Raw genomic sequence first — 16,625 nt, 5'->3', positions numbered from 1 at the left:
TGAGTATTTTTTTTTACCAGCAATGCTTTCTTTTTAGAATTTTTCTTTTCCACTTTGTTGGCTTCCTCTGATGTAACCTGAAAGGATCAGCTTAAATTGTTTTTCATATCAAAATTTTATTGCTTCATGTAACTAGACAATTTGTCCCTGGAGAAGATCAATTCTGAGTTCTTAATATTAGTAGTCTTTGCTGAAGTCATAATGCCTTTGGCTAGTGAAGAATCCGCACACACACACAAACACACACACACACATACACACACACACATGCACACACACACACGCACACACTCAAAACATATTTCTGAATTTGCTTTTCACTTGAATAGAGGGCTCAGCAACACATTCCAAGGGAAAGGATAGTTTCAAATTCCCAATGGCTTTCCTAATCCTGTAGAATGATTAGTGTGACAGACTGAGTCATCAACATATTCAAAACATACATGGTCGCAAAAACAAGCACTGAGTATATATGTGCTGGACACTGTATTATGCAACAAGAAGACCAATGTACTAATAGGATGTTCTCCAGGATTTTTATCTTCTGGCTCTTGCAAAGTCCAAAATTTGTCTCTGCTATTACCTTTAATATCAGTAGATGTTATTACATAATCACTAAAGAGTTTCACCATGAAGGAGATGTTGTGATTGGTGCATTTTTCCCTCTTCATACTTTCAACACTGGGAAGAAAATGCCAAATTCAACTCTACTATATCAATATTTAGACAATTACATACAATGAGTATAGTTATTTATTTTTTTGAGTTCAGAATTCTTATGACTTAGATGGTGTAGTCATTAAAATTTACTTATTATTTAGTTTTTATTTTGACAAATTCACTCAGAATTTTTAATATGTTTTTAACAATTTTATTTGGTTTTGGATTATATTCCTCACTTGGTGGGAAATGAAATGTTATCTTTAATTGTATTAATTTTAGTGAGTCATTGATAACAGTAACCTCATTTGTCTTACTTGTTATGCCACAATGTCTGAATAGTTTTCATTCTTATGATTTCATGAAACATGATTTATTATTCACAGCATTTCAGAAGTCCTGATTGTGCCTGTGATGTTAGATGATGCTTTTGAATGCAATAACTTTGGAGTGTTTGTTGTGATCCGAGAGTGAATAGGCCATGTGTGTTAATTGCAGCTGATCTATAGTTAGCAATGTCACAATTAAAAGTTGTGAATACTTCTGTTCTCCTTAGATATTGCATCTATCTCATATTTTATTATAAGTATTTGTTTGATAATTTAATTTTTATTCTCAAATAGCTTTCCTGTGTTTACTCCATTGGTTTTCAGTATTTATTCTTGTTTTTGTATATGTGTCTAGCATGACACAGTGAGTATGAAAGTTTCATCTTGGTGCTGTTTCTTAACTTGAGTTAAATAATTCAGGTTAATGGAGAGTGTCAGACAAGTATTGCTTAGTAAATATTCATGTATGTTTCTTAATAAAGTAAATAAAATGTTTTATCCAAACAACATCTTGCTTTCCCAAGAATATTTTCTTATATCTGTATGGATATAGGGAGTATGGCATGGAAATGGAGCAAATACACTTATAAATACCTGTGAATACACTAAGAAATGTGTTGGAAATCAACAAGTAGAAAATGACCAAAAGATATAGATGAAAAATTTTAGAATCTCTAAAAGTAAATTTGTTAAAATGACTGTTAAAAAAGCCAAAGAATGTGTGAAGGTGAATTATGCTCTATATGACAATTCTCTGTGCTTGGTAAAACATTTCAAGTTTTTAAAGCATTAAATCAAAGAGAGTAGATGAGAAAAACTGTTGAGATATAAATTAAAACTTAATGGTTTATTTCTTTGAAAGATTTATTTTGAATTTTAAAATGTATGAATCATGGTTATAAACATTTCTTAGTTGAATAAAATATTTCATGGTGTTTCTAATTTTTTAGGGAATCAAATCTTGACTAAAAGGAAAAAATATTTTCTCAAATGCATAGTAGATGCGACAACATTGGTTGTTGGGTGGGGTAACTTTTACTTTATTAAACATAATTAATGGTCCTTATAAATCACCCTTTCTGGTGCCTTTTCCTCTCAGCAGTTCAGATAACAATGTGTTTCTCTTTATTTTGTACAGCACTAAGTGTTTCACACCATACACTCTTCTTTCAGATATATGAGCAATTAATTTGGCTTAGTCATTATAAATAAGACAATTGATTGTGAAAAACATTGAGCTTGTGTAAAATCAGAAATACATAAGTTAAATTAATGACAAAGTTCAGTAACATTTATTATAATGTATTAAGAGTATTTGTTGTATAAAGTATTCCTTATGAGTATGGAATAATTTTAAGAGGAATGTGGCTTATTTTATAATCACATTCATGTTACAGTATTTTCAAACTTGTTATCATATCCATGATTTGCATGTATGTACATACTTTTGATGTAACCCACATTTGCATGTGAAGGTAAAATTGTTCACACAAATGTTCTCATTCCATAATGTGTGTGCTAACACCAACATTAGGTCCCCAGGTCCAGTACAAAAATTCTGAAATCCATAAGTTGTATTATTGGCCAACACTTTTAATCCTTTGGCTGACTTACCTTGAATCTTTCCAAGTCAAGTTGTGAATTTTCTCAAGGGATTGATGAGAGTGTTATAATTTCCTTCTCATCAAGTAAAATATGACTTCGGACATATATGTCAAAATTAATTTCATCAAATATATTCATCTTATTGCTTGAAGCTTGTTAAAATTGATGCATCACAAGAATTCAATTTTAAGCAATTTTCTTTTTTATAGATTTTATTATTTTACTGGAGCTATGCACCATTGTGAGCAATTTTACAAATGAAACAACAAGCCAATTTTCTAGAACATTTCTCGTATAGATAATGCCTTCTGGATCCTTTCTATCATGTTTTCCTTTGTGATTATTAACAATGAATATGGCTCCACTCCTAACTATATTGTGATGCTTAATTGGCTTTCAGTACAAAAGCATTGACTGAATCTTGAACTCACACACAATTCCTTCATGGCCTTATTATCATTATTTTTAGTAACTACAAAAGCTCTTCCTTGGTGTCTACCCTGTTGTTAACACTGGCCTCTATTTATCCCATTAGCACATTTCATTGGCAGTAAGATCTTACTTGTGAGCTTTTTTTTTTCCTCTGTGTGTATTCTAAGGAAGACATAATCTGCAGAGGTATTTTGATCAGAATTAAAAATACAAAGACAAGCAAGCAACTCATAGCATATAGTGTACTCCTTGTGGCATAAGTTTGTTTGGCAATTTCTCACTGTGTTAAAGACTGATGTCCTTTTTGTCAGCACTGTAAGGAATATTTTACCATAGAGCATGTGCTTTAAAAACTTGGTGTGCAAAGGAGAGTGATCAAATCATTTTTATTGAAGTTGTCTCTGATCATTGTTTTGTGATTGTAGATTTTGAGTATCTCTGCTCTATTAGTAGTGATAACTACTTAACTACTCACATGTAAGTAATTCTCAAAAATCATATATATCTTCAAATGTTTATATGTATTTATTTTAATATATAATATCTATACATGAAAAAGTATCATTTATTTCTCAAATTAAGCATTCTACTTATGAATTCTTTTCCTTTGTATTATATTATTTCATTTACCTTTTTATTGTCTGCTTTCCTTGAAAATTAATGATTTCTAATTTTTATCATTTCTGTTTTTAATATCAAAGCACTTTTAATTGTTCAAATAAAAAATCAGGTTAATTTCTAAACACATTCATGTATTCAAAAAATAGCATTTTAATTAATATCAAAGATGTAGGTAGAATAAGCAATTTTCCTATACCCAGGCTTCCAGGCTGTTGATCATGCTTTTTATATTTCAACACCTCTACTGCTTGCCACCATATTAATATTCTTATGAGTTTCTATTTTTTCTTCTAGTGTGTTTTTGTGACTGTGTTTGTGTGAACCTTTCATGTTTATATCCATTGAGTCCATTTCTTGTTTTGGATCCTCAAGATTTTGATGAATGTGATCTGCCTAATATTATTTCTGGGAATGCAAATTGGATACTTTGGAAAAATGAACCCCTAACTTGCTGAGCAAGTCCTCTTCCCTACCACAAACATTATCCTTGACAATCTTAATAATGATAATATATTTATACTTATTAGAAGCTCAGTGTAGTGATCATATTCCCTAATGCCCACACTTAGTCCAGAACACGCCCTCTCTGCCTATATCTGTCATCCACAAATATAGGATTTGTCAGGAGCCTTCATAGGACAGGCTAATAACTAGCAGGTTACTAAATCAATGACTTTGATTTAGATTATATTTATTACAAAGCTGCAATTGTCAAGGTCTAAGAATAAATTAGTTTATGGAAAGATTCTTGCTATTAATATGCTTTTCCTGTTATTATTAAACATATATAACAATTGCTAGGTATTTGCCTACCTTTTTGAGCAGATCTCTACAGATACAGCAAGATGAACTGTTTTTTAAGGATGCTAAATAAAATAATAGGTGCCTTTTTAATTCTTAATAATGATTCTATAGAAATTCTAAAATTATATTCATGTTTATTAAGCTTTATTATAGAGTGACTCAAAATTAGGTCCTCTTCTGATAGTCCAAGCTGTCTTGATAACCCTGCTAGTCTCTCATGTGTCACCAGTTAATTTCTTCTAAATAGTAACCAGAATTTCTCCTACCCAGATCACATTCCAATAAGTTGTATAGCAATTAAGAAAGGTCTGAAAAATGGAACTACAATTTACTATAAATGTTAGGACAGAATATAAAATATTGATTGAGTTTATCTATGCAAAACTTCTTTAATAGCTTAGTTATAGATTTTAACTTGCAGTGAATCTGTGAAGCTGTGACAGGTGATGAATTTTTGCCAGATAATTATTCATAATGGATATTCATGAAACATTCTCTGTTGTAAACTTCCATTTCAATTTATGTTTTCATTTTATATGGGACCTTGTGGTGAACTTTTTAACATGTGAATAATATATATCCTGAAAGATGTATAAGTGCTGAGGACAAAGGGAAGTGTCAGTAGAACTGAACTGAGAAGAAAATTTTTAGACAGAACACTTCTTAGTCAAAGAAAAATTAGAAAAAATAATTTCTTGCCCTGCTTTGGATCTTTCTGCTTTTCCCACTTTCTTAAGATAGCTTTCATCAGAAACATTTTACAACTTAGAAATAAAATCTATAATCACTTGGCAAAGTGTCCCCCTTTTCTTCCTTAGATATTCGTCTAGCAGACTGAAAGTTAGATCTCTGCAGTTCCTGCTTAGATAGATCACAAGCCACATTACTTAATCCCTAGTTGCCAGGCTACAGATAACAATCTTCTAAACTAGAAGCTGGTTGCCCTCAGAAAGAGCAAGAAAGTTTTTAGTAGTTTTAAAATTTATCATCAGCATTTAAGTATAGGTAGATAGCTAGAATATTCGGAGACCCTAAGACTTTAAAGCCACACTTGTATCCTACACTGTGCCTTATTTCGACTCTCTCCAGACCAGGAAGCTCATAGCACCTAAATTTGAGCCTGGGGATAGGGATTTTTCCTGGAACCTGGAAGATAAAACCACAGGGAGAGGTCTCTCAACTGTGTCTTGCAAAAGCCTCTTGGCCATGGAGTGCATGATTATTTAGGGTGAGATATAAGAGCTGACATTGCCTAATGCCATCAGCAGAGGCTGATATTGGGTACCATCAGTACCTGAATTATGATGGGAGCCACCAGTTCTGGGTTGAATTGCTTGCTATCATCAGGCAGTTCTTCCTTCATTTCTGTTGGGAGCTATCATTATCAACCTTAGATCAGGAGGCATCAGCTCTGGGTTGTGTGCATTTTGTGTGTATCTCTCAAGATGGGAAAATTTAAATCTATTGACAGACAGTTCTTTACAGATGTTATGAAGCATACTCTTTAAAAGGGGCATTAAGGCTGGCACTAGCAAGCTGATTGACTTTCTTATGTTTGTACAAGTGGTTAGTCCTTGGTTTCCAAGAAGGAGAACGTTAGATATCAATACATGGAAGAAAACAGGGTTAGATATTAAAAACTGGTTACATAGAATAGAAGATTAGCCATGTCCATTACAGCCTTTGCTATTTGGACTGTGCTCAGGAAGGTGTTGGAAGATGACAAAAAGCCATATGTGCTAAGGAGACATTAGATTCACCTCCTTGTGAGAGGATTCCCTTACTACTGTCTCTATCAGGATCTAAGAATAATGTTAATTCCTTAATATAAACATCAGAGAAAAGTAGCTCAAGAGAGGGTAGTGATAAATCAAAAGAAGAAAAATCAACCTCAGAGGAGGCACTGACTCAGGGAAGAAACTAACAAAAAATGAATATAAGTGCAACTCTACACCATTTAAATATAAGTAATCTCATAAGACACCCTGAAAAAATAAAAAGAAACAAAAGTGGCCTATTGGATCTGCTGCTGTTGTACTCTCAGCACAGCTTCAGGGTCAATAATTAGGTTGTTTTCCAGTGATTATGAAGAATAATAAATAGGAAAGGAATCCCTTATAAGAACTCTTGCCATTTAAATTGCTAATGAGACTTATGATAAATTTGAAAAAGCAATTGCCTGCCTAACTAAAGATGAATTTTTACTATGTCTGGATGTATATATATGAACTTGGCTCAAAAAGTGTTATCTAAGATGTCTGAAAGAAAAGAGAAAAGTGAAAGTGTGAGCATATGAAATGTTTTTGAGTATGGGCAATGGTTTGAAAGAACAACTCACTGAAAAATGAAAAAGGAAGTTCTAATAAAAATAGCAACTTGAGCTCGAGAAGCATGGAGATGCTTGTCTAACAGAGATACAGATATCTAAAGGCTTCTAATGTAATACAGAAAACAGAAAAATGTTTTGAGGACTCTGTTGCTCAGCTGATAGAGGCTCTGAAGCCAAAGATTTTTTTTTTTTTTTTTTTTTTTTGGTTTTTCGAGACAGGGTTTCTCTGTGTAGCCCTGGCTGTCCTGGAACTCACTCTGTAGACCAGGCTGGCCTGGAACTCAGAAATCCGCCTGCCTCTGCCTCCCAAGTGCTGGGATCAAAGGCGTGCGCCACCACTGCCCGGCTTCAAAGTTGTTGTTTTAAATCAGGCCTTTGTGAATGCTACACCCACTTGTCAGTCTTTTCTGAAGACTATTCAAAAATCTCAAAATTAATTTAAAGCATATACTGAGGTTTTTACTTCATATTTTCAAGGTTAATCCATTACAAAAAAACTAACAAGGGCAGAAGACTAACCAAAATCTTACTAAGGTTTCATTTTTCAGTCAGTTGTTCCTTCAAACCATTCCCCACATCCATAAATATATCATATGTTAATTTTTTCATTTTTCTCTATTCTTTCAAATATCTTAGATAACTCTTTCCTTGAAATTTTTATTTTTATTGCATATTTTATTTATTTGCATTTCAGATTTTATCCCCTTTCCTATCCCAACCCCATGAGCCCCGTATCACTCTCCCATTCACCTTTTTGCTTTTATACCATTTTAATTTCATCATGTACTAAGGTCAGTTCTAGGTTGAGGAGCTAGCCATACAACAAATAATCAAAGAACAAACAACACAATAAACACCAGTAGTCAAAGAATATGCAAGGCAGTAAACTGAGTTCCATGATCACTCCTGTAAACACTATTTCTAAGGGCTTATCAGGATGGCAAAAATATCTGAGCCTACTTTCCTGTCCTAGCCCAAAGTCATTTTTCATGTCTGAAGCATCGTTCTTTGTTCTAGCCTAAAATTTACATACCTGTCTGAAATTGCCTCTTTGTTCTAGCCTAATATTTAGATTCCTACCTGAAATTACTTCTTTGTTCCTGTCTAGGCTTTAGAATCCTGCTTGAAATTACTTCTTTGTTCTAGCCTAATGTCATATTCCTGCCTGCAGCCCATTTCCTAATCCTTGGCTAATGTCATTTTCTTGCCAGGCAGCCCAAAAAGCTACCTACATCTCCCTATTTTCTATTGCATAAATAAAACTGAGCCTGTCTTAGGTCATTCTGACAACCATGCCTTCCTTACGCGTTTTGGAATATGCATTATCAAAATCAATGCACTTCTGTCTAAGGTTGGTAAGGCTCTGTGCAGAATCTTACCCATCCTTGGCTTTAGAGCCTGTTAAATTAATAACACTCTCTGAGGGTCCATTTTCTGTTTCAAGTCATCTACTTCAGCTGCCAACATGTTGATGTTGTTAAAGATAAGCTTTAACAGGATAGACAGGAATAAAAGCATTTCCAGGATGAAAAAAGCTAGCATGATCAAACTATATATGCCACTCTTGAAGCTTGACAAAATGGAAATACTGACTTCAAGCCATAGATAATTTTATCAGCATTATCTGCAGCATCAAAGCTCAGGAGAGCAGCATTCTTTAAATTCATAATATCACTATGCAAAGTTAAAATATCCAGAGAGGTCTTAGAACTATGCCAAATTCCCAACAAATATCTTTAAACATTTTTCTAATTATAATGACTATCATTGTAAATTTTAGAAATAACATAACTCTACTGGTATATTGCATGACACTAGAGATGACTCCATACTCCTATACTCTGAACCTCATTACTATAATTTGAATAGGATAAAGCCCATCAATCCTTTGTTCCAAGCACTTATATAAATACTTTTCTATACTCAACATATTAGTAACATTTTTTGCTAAATGATTACAAAACTAGCTGTCTTAACTTCTGTGTGAAAGCAATTTCAGAAGCAGTGGTGCTAGCAATTAATGTAACTACAGCTGTTATACCAGCAATGATCAAGTCCACTAGCCCCAGCTTATATAACACTTTTTGTTTCAAATATATATATCCAGACACAGTAAAAATTAATTCTTTCAAGTATAGAAAATATTTAATAAATCAGTCTTGGCTCACAAAACTGTTCAAGTAATAAGCCTGGACTTATCAGCAAACATTTTCCAAGTAAGGCAGGTGGTATTATAAATTTTAATGCTCCTGACCCCACTCAGAGAAAAAATCCAGTCATTTGTCCTTCTTGTCTGAAAGGGTACCACTATAGTAAGAGTGTTAAACTAGCTTTCATAAAAATGGCACTACCTTCTCTGATTCTAATGTAATAACTAATAATACAGCAATCTTATCAAACCTAGGAAACTGTGTAAGGAACCTACCTCAGGCTCCTAAAACAGAGGAAATTCCACAACCTAAGACAACCAATCCATTTTTTGATGTAGAATTATCCAACAGCTGCAGCAGATAACCACTGGCAGTATAGGACAGAACCTCCACAAAAATATTTACTCATGAAGCCTTCTCAAACACGCTACCTTAATTATTAAGATCTTAAAACAATTTTCTTCACACAAGAAATCTTTGCATAACAAATGGAGCTAATGATAATAGTTATTGTCTTTTAAGTACTGAGGACAAGCCCCTTTTTAAAAAATCTGTGTCACTGTTTTATAGCTATTTTACAATTTTAGCCATAACTTTTAAAATTGCAAATCTTGCTTCAATTTAGTAATTGCTTTTTCTCTATTGGACATGTTCAAGTTCATTCTATGCTTTCTGGTTGTATGCATGAAGGTAAGAATAAATTTAATTCATTGAAAATAAATCATTGCTTGTATGGAAAAGTAACTTAGCAAAATCTTACAATATCATCAAATCAACTCTGCACTCAAACTGCTGCTGGCGAAATTCAATACAATTCTCAATCAAGTTCTCTTTGTGTTGTTCTAGTATCTTTGAAGTTGAGGTCATCCTATAGTATTACTTGTCTAGTAGAAATCACATTATTGAAGAAGCCTGACTCTTATTCCAGAAGTTATCAAATAGAAATATTTTTGTGCTTTTAGTAGCTATGGGCCCCATAGATTCATGTGTGAGTGCTTCACCCATACTGAGTGGTCTTTTGGAGTATGTGTGGCCTTCCTAGAGTTAGTGTGCCCCCCCGCCCCCATGCAGGGTTGGTTTAGAAGACTGAGAAGCTCAATTTTGCCCAGGGTTTTCAATTCTGCTGTCTGTGGATAAAAAAATAGTACTCTCTGCTCCTTGGGAAAGAATATATTTGACTGTACATGGCAATGCTTCCCATCATGTTGAAATGGAGAAGATCTCTAACATAGCAAGTAAGCTGTAGTTAAATGTTTTCCTTTATGAGGCATATTATGGTCATTGTGTGTCTGCACATCTACCAAATGCAAGGAAAACACAAGTTGATATAAGAGAAAGGTTACTTGCTGTGTTAGGCTTTGTTTTGTATTTGGAGAAATATTGATTTTGGAACTTTTTTTAGGAAAGCAAGCAAAAAATTTTTAGTGCTGATTAATGGACCAACCAAAGAAGAATTGGAAAAAATGTTACTGAGTATAATTTGATCTTTGTATTCCTGGCACAATTGGACACAGTGGAAAAGAATGTTAGTATGTTTCCTAGAAATTGCTCTTGAGATATCTTGGGAAAGAATGATGCTGCATTTTGATCTTGTTCAAAGAGTGTGCCTGAAGTTAAAGTGTAGAGTTATAGATATATTCTATTGGCAAAGAAAATTACAACACAGCCTCTTTTTTAATGACATGTGGTCATTAGTGTGTAATCATATGAAGACATATAAAGAAAATTACAAAAACAAAATCACTGAGAAACAAAAAAATAAAATGTACAGATTGAGGACAAAACAAGTACTAAATACCACTATTAACCCAATTGCTGTGTTCAAACACATACAGAGATTATAAGAGAGCCTGATGCTAAATGCAATAAAGGAGTGAAAATCTCTGGACAAAATTGCAACCAGCTATGCTTCCAATTTGTGAAAAGGAGTTTAAGACCATCAGCTTTGTTTACAGATTGAGCTTCAGGATATCCAAAATTAGAATGTAAATGAAAACAATATGAACAGAAAACTGGTGAAGATTTAATTTTATGGGGGGAGCCATGTTCCAGTCGTTGTATGCATCCTAACTTGGCAGGTTCAGCCATGTGGTTCTGGCATTAAGAGTCAAGGATTGAAGAAAGTAATTATGGCATCTTTCTTTGTGACTGAGGACATCTGTTAAGGCCAGGATTATATCAGGGATATCTGTACAAAGAGTCTTAACGGAGCCATTATGTAAAACTCCAAAAGAGAAGCCTAGATTGTCTCATGATATTTAAGATGTCAGAGGAATAGAATAACTGCCCAGGAGCACTGCTAACAAGGAATGAAATAGCCCCAGAGAAAGATGTGTTTTGAATTCAACAGAAATAAATGGAATTGAAGATATAAAGAACATTCTGAAATCTGACATGAAATTGTAGAGTTTGGAATTTGCTTAGGTTGTTTTTCATCTTGTCTTTATCTAATATTTTCTGACTATATTATTTTTCTCAAATTTGAAATAGTATTGTAAATTCGTGGCCATTATATGTTGAAAGTATGTGTTCTAGGTTTTTAATTTTAGTTTCCATGGGATTATATTGCACATATACATTAATTTCAGAAGAGACTTTGAATTTTGAGCTTCTAACAAACTTGAGGCTGTTTTAGAGTATGGGAAATATAATTGGACTAAATGCATTTTGCACTAATTTATGGCTACAGCCCTATCAGTGCCAAGGAATGGAATGTAGCGGTTTTTACAGGAATGGTCCCGTAAACTATTCTCTTTAGATATTTGATTATACTGAGCGTCACTATAAGGATATGTGGCCTTGTTGAAGTAGGTATGGACTTATTAGAGGAAGTGTGCCATTCTGGTGGTAGGGTTACATGTTTAAGAAGAAAAAGTCTAGCCAGTGTGTACCAGTTTCTACTTTTGCTGCCTGTAGATTAAGACGTAAAACACTCAGATAAATTTTTAGACCATTTCTGCCTGTATACTGTCATGGTTCCTACAATGACAATAAGACTAAACCCCCAAAATTTAAACTAGCCCCAGTTAAATGTTTTCCTTTATGAGAGTAGCTATGCTCATTTTGTCTTCTCACAGTAATAAAACCTTAACTAAGAATAATTCCCTCTTATATAAGGGTTGGACTTCATGCTGACCTTCACTCTCTTTACTGGAGTTATTATTCACTTGAACATTCACAGATCATTACATGTTATTATATTTAGAATGAGATCATAGATATAATTTGCATCTTATCTTGAAAATTCACTTTTTCTGAGGTCATTGTTAACTTTTGATTCTTATTTAATTCCCTCTGCTTTTTAGCTAATTTTTTTAGCATTGATAGAGAAGAAAAATATACACTATGAAACCTTAATGACTTTTTTGTTGTTGTTTTGTTTTGTGATCAACTCATTTTAACAGAGAAATTAAATGATATTTTTGTCCGTTTGAATTGGCGGCCTTTCCGAGTAAAATGCATTTATTCCACAAAAATAACAATTTTAATTTTAATTCAACAGATTAAGGGATGTTTCAGATAGTAGAACATTCCATTTGTGAGGAACTGAGTTCACAAATCTCAAAAGAATATGCGTATCTACATGTAATCCAGTGATCATATAGAGGGTAGAAGAGAGAAAAAAAAAAGAATCTCCACAGCTTTTTTTTTTGTAGAGATCCAGGCATATGTGATGAAAAATAAAGAATTCCAGCAGGTAGATATGCTGGTGGAAGACTTTTTCTCCCAGTAGTTTAGAGAAAGAAACAATTGAGTACTTCTGAGTTCAAGACCAGCCTAATATACACAGCAACTTATAGTCAAGTTATAGATTCTGTGATATTGAGTAACTGAAGCAAGTAACTGAACACTAAATGAATAAAATGCATAAGCACATAAATAAAAACACAAATACATAAATAAATAAATAAAATAAACTATTTATAATAAGGTAAATATCTAGGAATCAAATGTAGGTTGGCTTGGCTTTAATTCATATTCCCATAACACCATACAACTGCATGTACTAAGAGTCACACATGCAAACAGTCACATATATAAACAACAAACACACATAATGATAAAAATGTAAAGTACATGGTGATGCACTCTTTTTAATCTCATCTATTTAGATAACTAGCAGTTTTTTCCATGCTTGTTTTATTACACTAGTTATTCCAGGCAGCCATATGCAATAAATTGTATCAGAGTAATACCTTCAATAGCCACATATCTAACAACATTTACTTTGGAATATAATTTAATTAACATATTATATTTAAAAAGTGGATGAGCATATAATAAAATAGTAAATATTCATATATGAAGACCTCAGAAATCCAAAGATCTAGATTCCAACAGATCTGTTATTTGGGGGAAAATGATTCATGGTTTGTAAACAAAGCGTAAAGAATCAACCTATAAAATATAAATAATATATTTTTTGAGGATCTATAATTGATATGTAGTAATTGTAAAAGATCTTTCATAACCCTAAAACATTTACCTAATTTACTTTTTCTATTCATAGTGAACAAATTAAATTACATGTTTTGTACAATCAAAGTTTAAGTATAAAATTTACTGTACTAAATATGTAGATATGTGTAGTATATATAATCATCCTCTTATGTATTTCTATTCCACTTACACAGGTATAACTTCAAGAACTACCAGTATATTTTGGCTCTGCGATTTGCCATTGAAGAGATCAATAGGAACCCCAATATTTTACGCAACATATCTCTTGGATTTGATTTCTACAATGTCAGATTCATTGAGAAGGAAACACTTATTAATACTTGTATTTGGCTCACAGCTCATCTGCAGAGAAAGGTTTTACCTAATTACAATTGCAAAAAGAGAAATTTCACTGCTGCACTCACAGGAACATCATGGATAACATCTGCACAAATTGGAACATTGCTTCGCCTCTTTAAATTTCCACAGGTGAGAAAATTTGGATTGTGGGAACTGACAGTCAGTTTCCTTTGTTCATATTATAGGTTTCTTTAAACTGAAAGTGTGATTGATCAATTATCCAAACATGAAAGCAATACCCAGACAAATGGAGTTCTTTCCAGATTTCATTTGCTTGTAAGAGAATGTTGGTGTAGTAAATGAATCCAGGTTATTCCATGAAACTTACAGGCTTGACAGAAATTTCTGTAAAATGTAGTTAATAGAATGTTCTTTGAAAATGCTGTCCTGTTATCTATTGCTTCAGCAATGAAATTTTTTGATGTTTATATTCTTCCTCTTCTTTCCAATTTGCTTCAGATTACTTTTGGACCTTATGATCATCTCTTGAGTGACCATGGTCAGTATTCTTCTCTCTACCAGATGACCCCAAAGGACACATCTCTTTCACGTGCCATTGTTTCCTTGATGGTTCAATTTAGGTGGTCCTGGGTTGGTCTCATCATCCCTGATGACCACAAAGGAAATAAAATTCTGTCAGATTTTAGAGAGGAGATGGAAAGAAAACAAATCTGCCTAGCTTTTGTAAAAATGATCCCAGCCACATGGACTTTATATTTTGCCAAATTCTGGGAAAATATTGATGAGACAAATGTAATAATTATTTATGGTGACATTGATTCTCTAGAAGTTGTAATGAGAAATATTGCTCAAAGGTTATTGACATGGAATGTCTGCGTCATGAACATTGAACATCATGTTATTGACAATGCTGATTATTTCATGTTAGACACATTCCATGGAAGCCTAATTTTTAAGCACAATTATAGAGATAGTTTTGAATTTACCAAATTTATTCAAACAGTTAATCCTAATAAATACCCAGAAGATATTTATATTCCCAAGTTGTGGCATTTGTTATTCAAGTGCTCATTTTCTCATGTTAATTGTAATATTTTGGACAACTGTCAAACCAATGCTTCTTTGGATGTATTACCTAGCCATATATTGGATATGGCCATGAGTGAAGAGAATACTAGTATTTACAATGGTGTGTATGCTGTGACTCACAGTCTCCATGAGATGAGATTTCAGCAACTTCAAATGCAACCATATGAAATTGGAGAAGGGATGGACTATTTTCCATTGCAGGTAATAACATTTCTACTGTATTTTATTTTCAGCTCTCTGACCTATGAGACTTGCAACAACACTAACTTAGGTATTGTAAAATTCAGATTATTTTGTACACAATCACAGAATTTTTGTGTTTTTAACCTTATCAGGATGTCAAATAGTTTCAAATGTATGATTTTTTGAAATGGTGTGCAAGATACCAGGATCAAATATGCTTAGTCAAAATCAAGTTAATGTCATCAATATTTAGTGTACAATCTTCTCATGTTAATAGTTGCAATTAAAAACACATTGCTTTATGTATTTGTTACAAAATAAATTAAAACAGGGACACATAATTGAAACAATGATGGTTGGTTTACATAGAAATCATGCCTTTTAATTAATTTCTAGACATCAGCACCGTCATTTTAAAAACTGGAACTCTGAATACATTCTAAAAGCAAGTGGGTTTTGCTAAGTTTCAAAAGAGTTGATCGTTTTAGTAGTCATTGATTGCTTACTTGAGTTTCGTTCAGGTTTTTCCCTGAAAGATCAATAAAAATGGAATGGTATTCTACAGTCTCAGGTTTTCTCTTAGTCATAATTAACGGAATATTCATTATGTTGATGTTCATAGAAGAAATTAAGAACAATAAGACACACACATTACACAACTCACAATTAGTTCTGCCCCTTGGTCATAATGTAATATAAAATTATGTTTGTCTTTCAGCTTAACACTTTCCTGAAGGACATTGAAGTGAGACACAAAAGAGTTCAGATTGGAGACAGGCAATCAATGCAGACTATGACATTCTTAACTTTTGGAATTTACCAAAGGGTTTTAGACTAAAAGTGAAAATAGGATCCTTTTCTGCAAATGCTCCCCAGCGTCAACAGTTGTCTTTATCAGAACAGATGATACAATGGCCAGAAATATTTTCAGATGTGGTTCATGTATTATCTAAATGTTTTGAGCTTATATTACTAACACAACTATGTTTTGTGATATAATGAAGCTTGACTCAAGTTTCATTACACTTCAAGCATCAGTGTAAAATATCATAAAGTAATACTAGTATACTTGTTTTTCATTTCCTTTAATTCAGATCAATGGAATCATATAATGTTCAATAAGTCCCCCATTTTTAAAATGTATGAAGATTTGTTTTTCTCTATTTGTCACAAATTCGGGGTGGGACACTTGGTTAGAGAAAATTTGCTTCTCCAAATGACTCATGTTTTAATATACTGGAGACAAATCTCACATTTGTGATTAATGTCATGAAACAAGATCAAATTTATTTTTTATTGTATGGTCAAAAACCATGACCAAAAAGACCTTTTAGAAGAAAGACTATAATTTTCAAATTGTTGCCCTTTTTATTGAATTTAAAATTTTCTTTCACTTTGTTTTGACTTTTTTTTCTTATTAGTCTTTTGCCTGCCTGTTTTGGGTTTAGTGGGCAGAGGAGTTTTTTATTTGATATTGTTCCTTGCTTTGTTTTTTAAGAGAGGGGAACAAAGAAGACAGACTTTAGTAAGTAGAAGGTAGTAGGGAGGGATGGTTTCTATAGAAAGACTGTATTTTGTTGTATGGTTCTAGAAGTACCAAAGTCTATCAAAGATAGAAGCATGCCATCAAATTGTTATACTGGAGACAGGCAAAGGAAATAG

The 16,625-nt window shown here is 32.9% G+C and overlaps 1 pseudogene; it reads left to right on the top strand.

Moving 5' to 3' along the window:
- The first annotated feature begins 521 nt into the window (after positions 1-521).
- On the top strand, positions 522-15,905 carry LOC114636046 (annotated as a pseudogene).
- The last annotated feature ends 720 nt before the right edge of the window (positions 15,906-16,625 follow it).

This window comes from Grammomys surdaster, unplaced genomic scaffold, assembly GCF_004785775.1.
Source record: "Grammomys surdaster isolate TR1022 unplaced genomic scaffold, NIH_TR_1.0 121435, whole genome shotgun sequence".
Classification (NCBI taxonomy): Eukaryota; Metazoa; Chordata; class Mammalia; order Rodentia; family Muridae; genus Grammomys; species Grammomys surdaster.
This window is presented reverse-complemented; position numbering and strand designations above follow the sequence as displayed.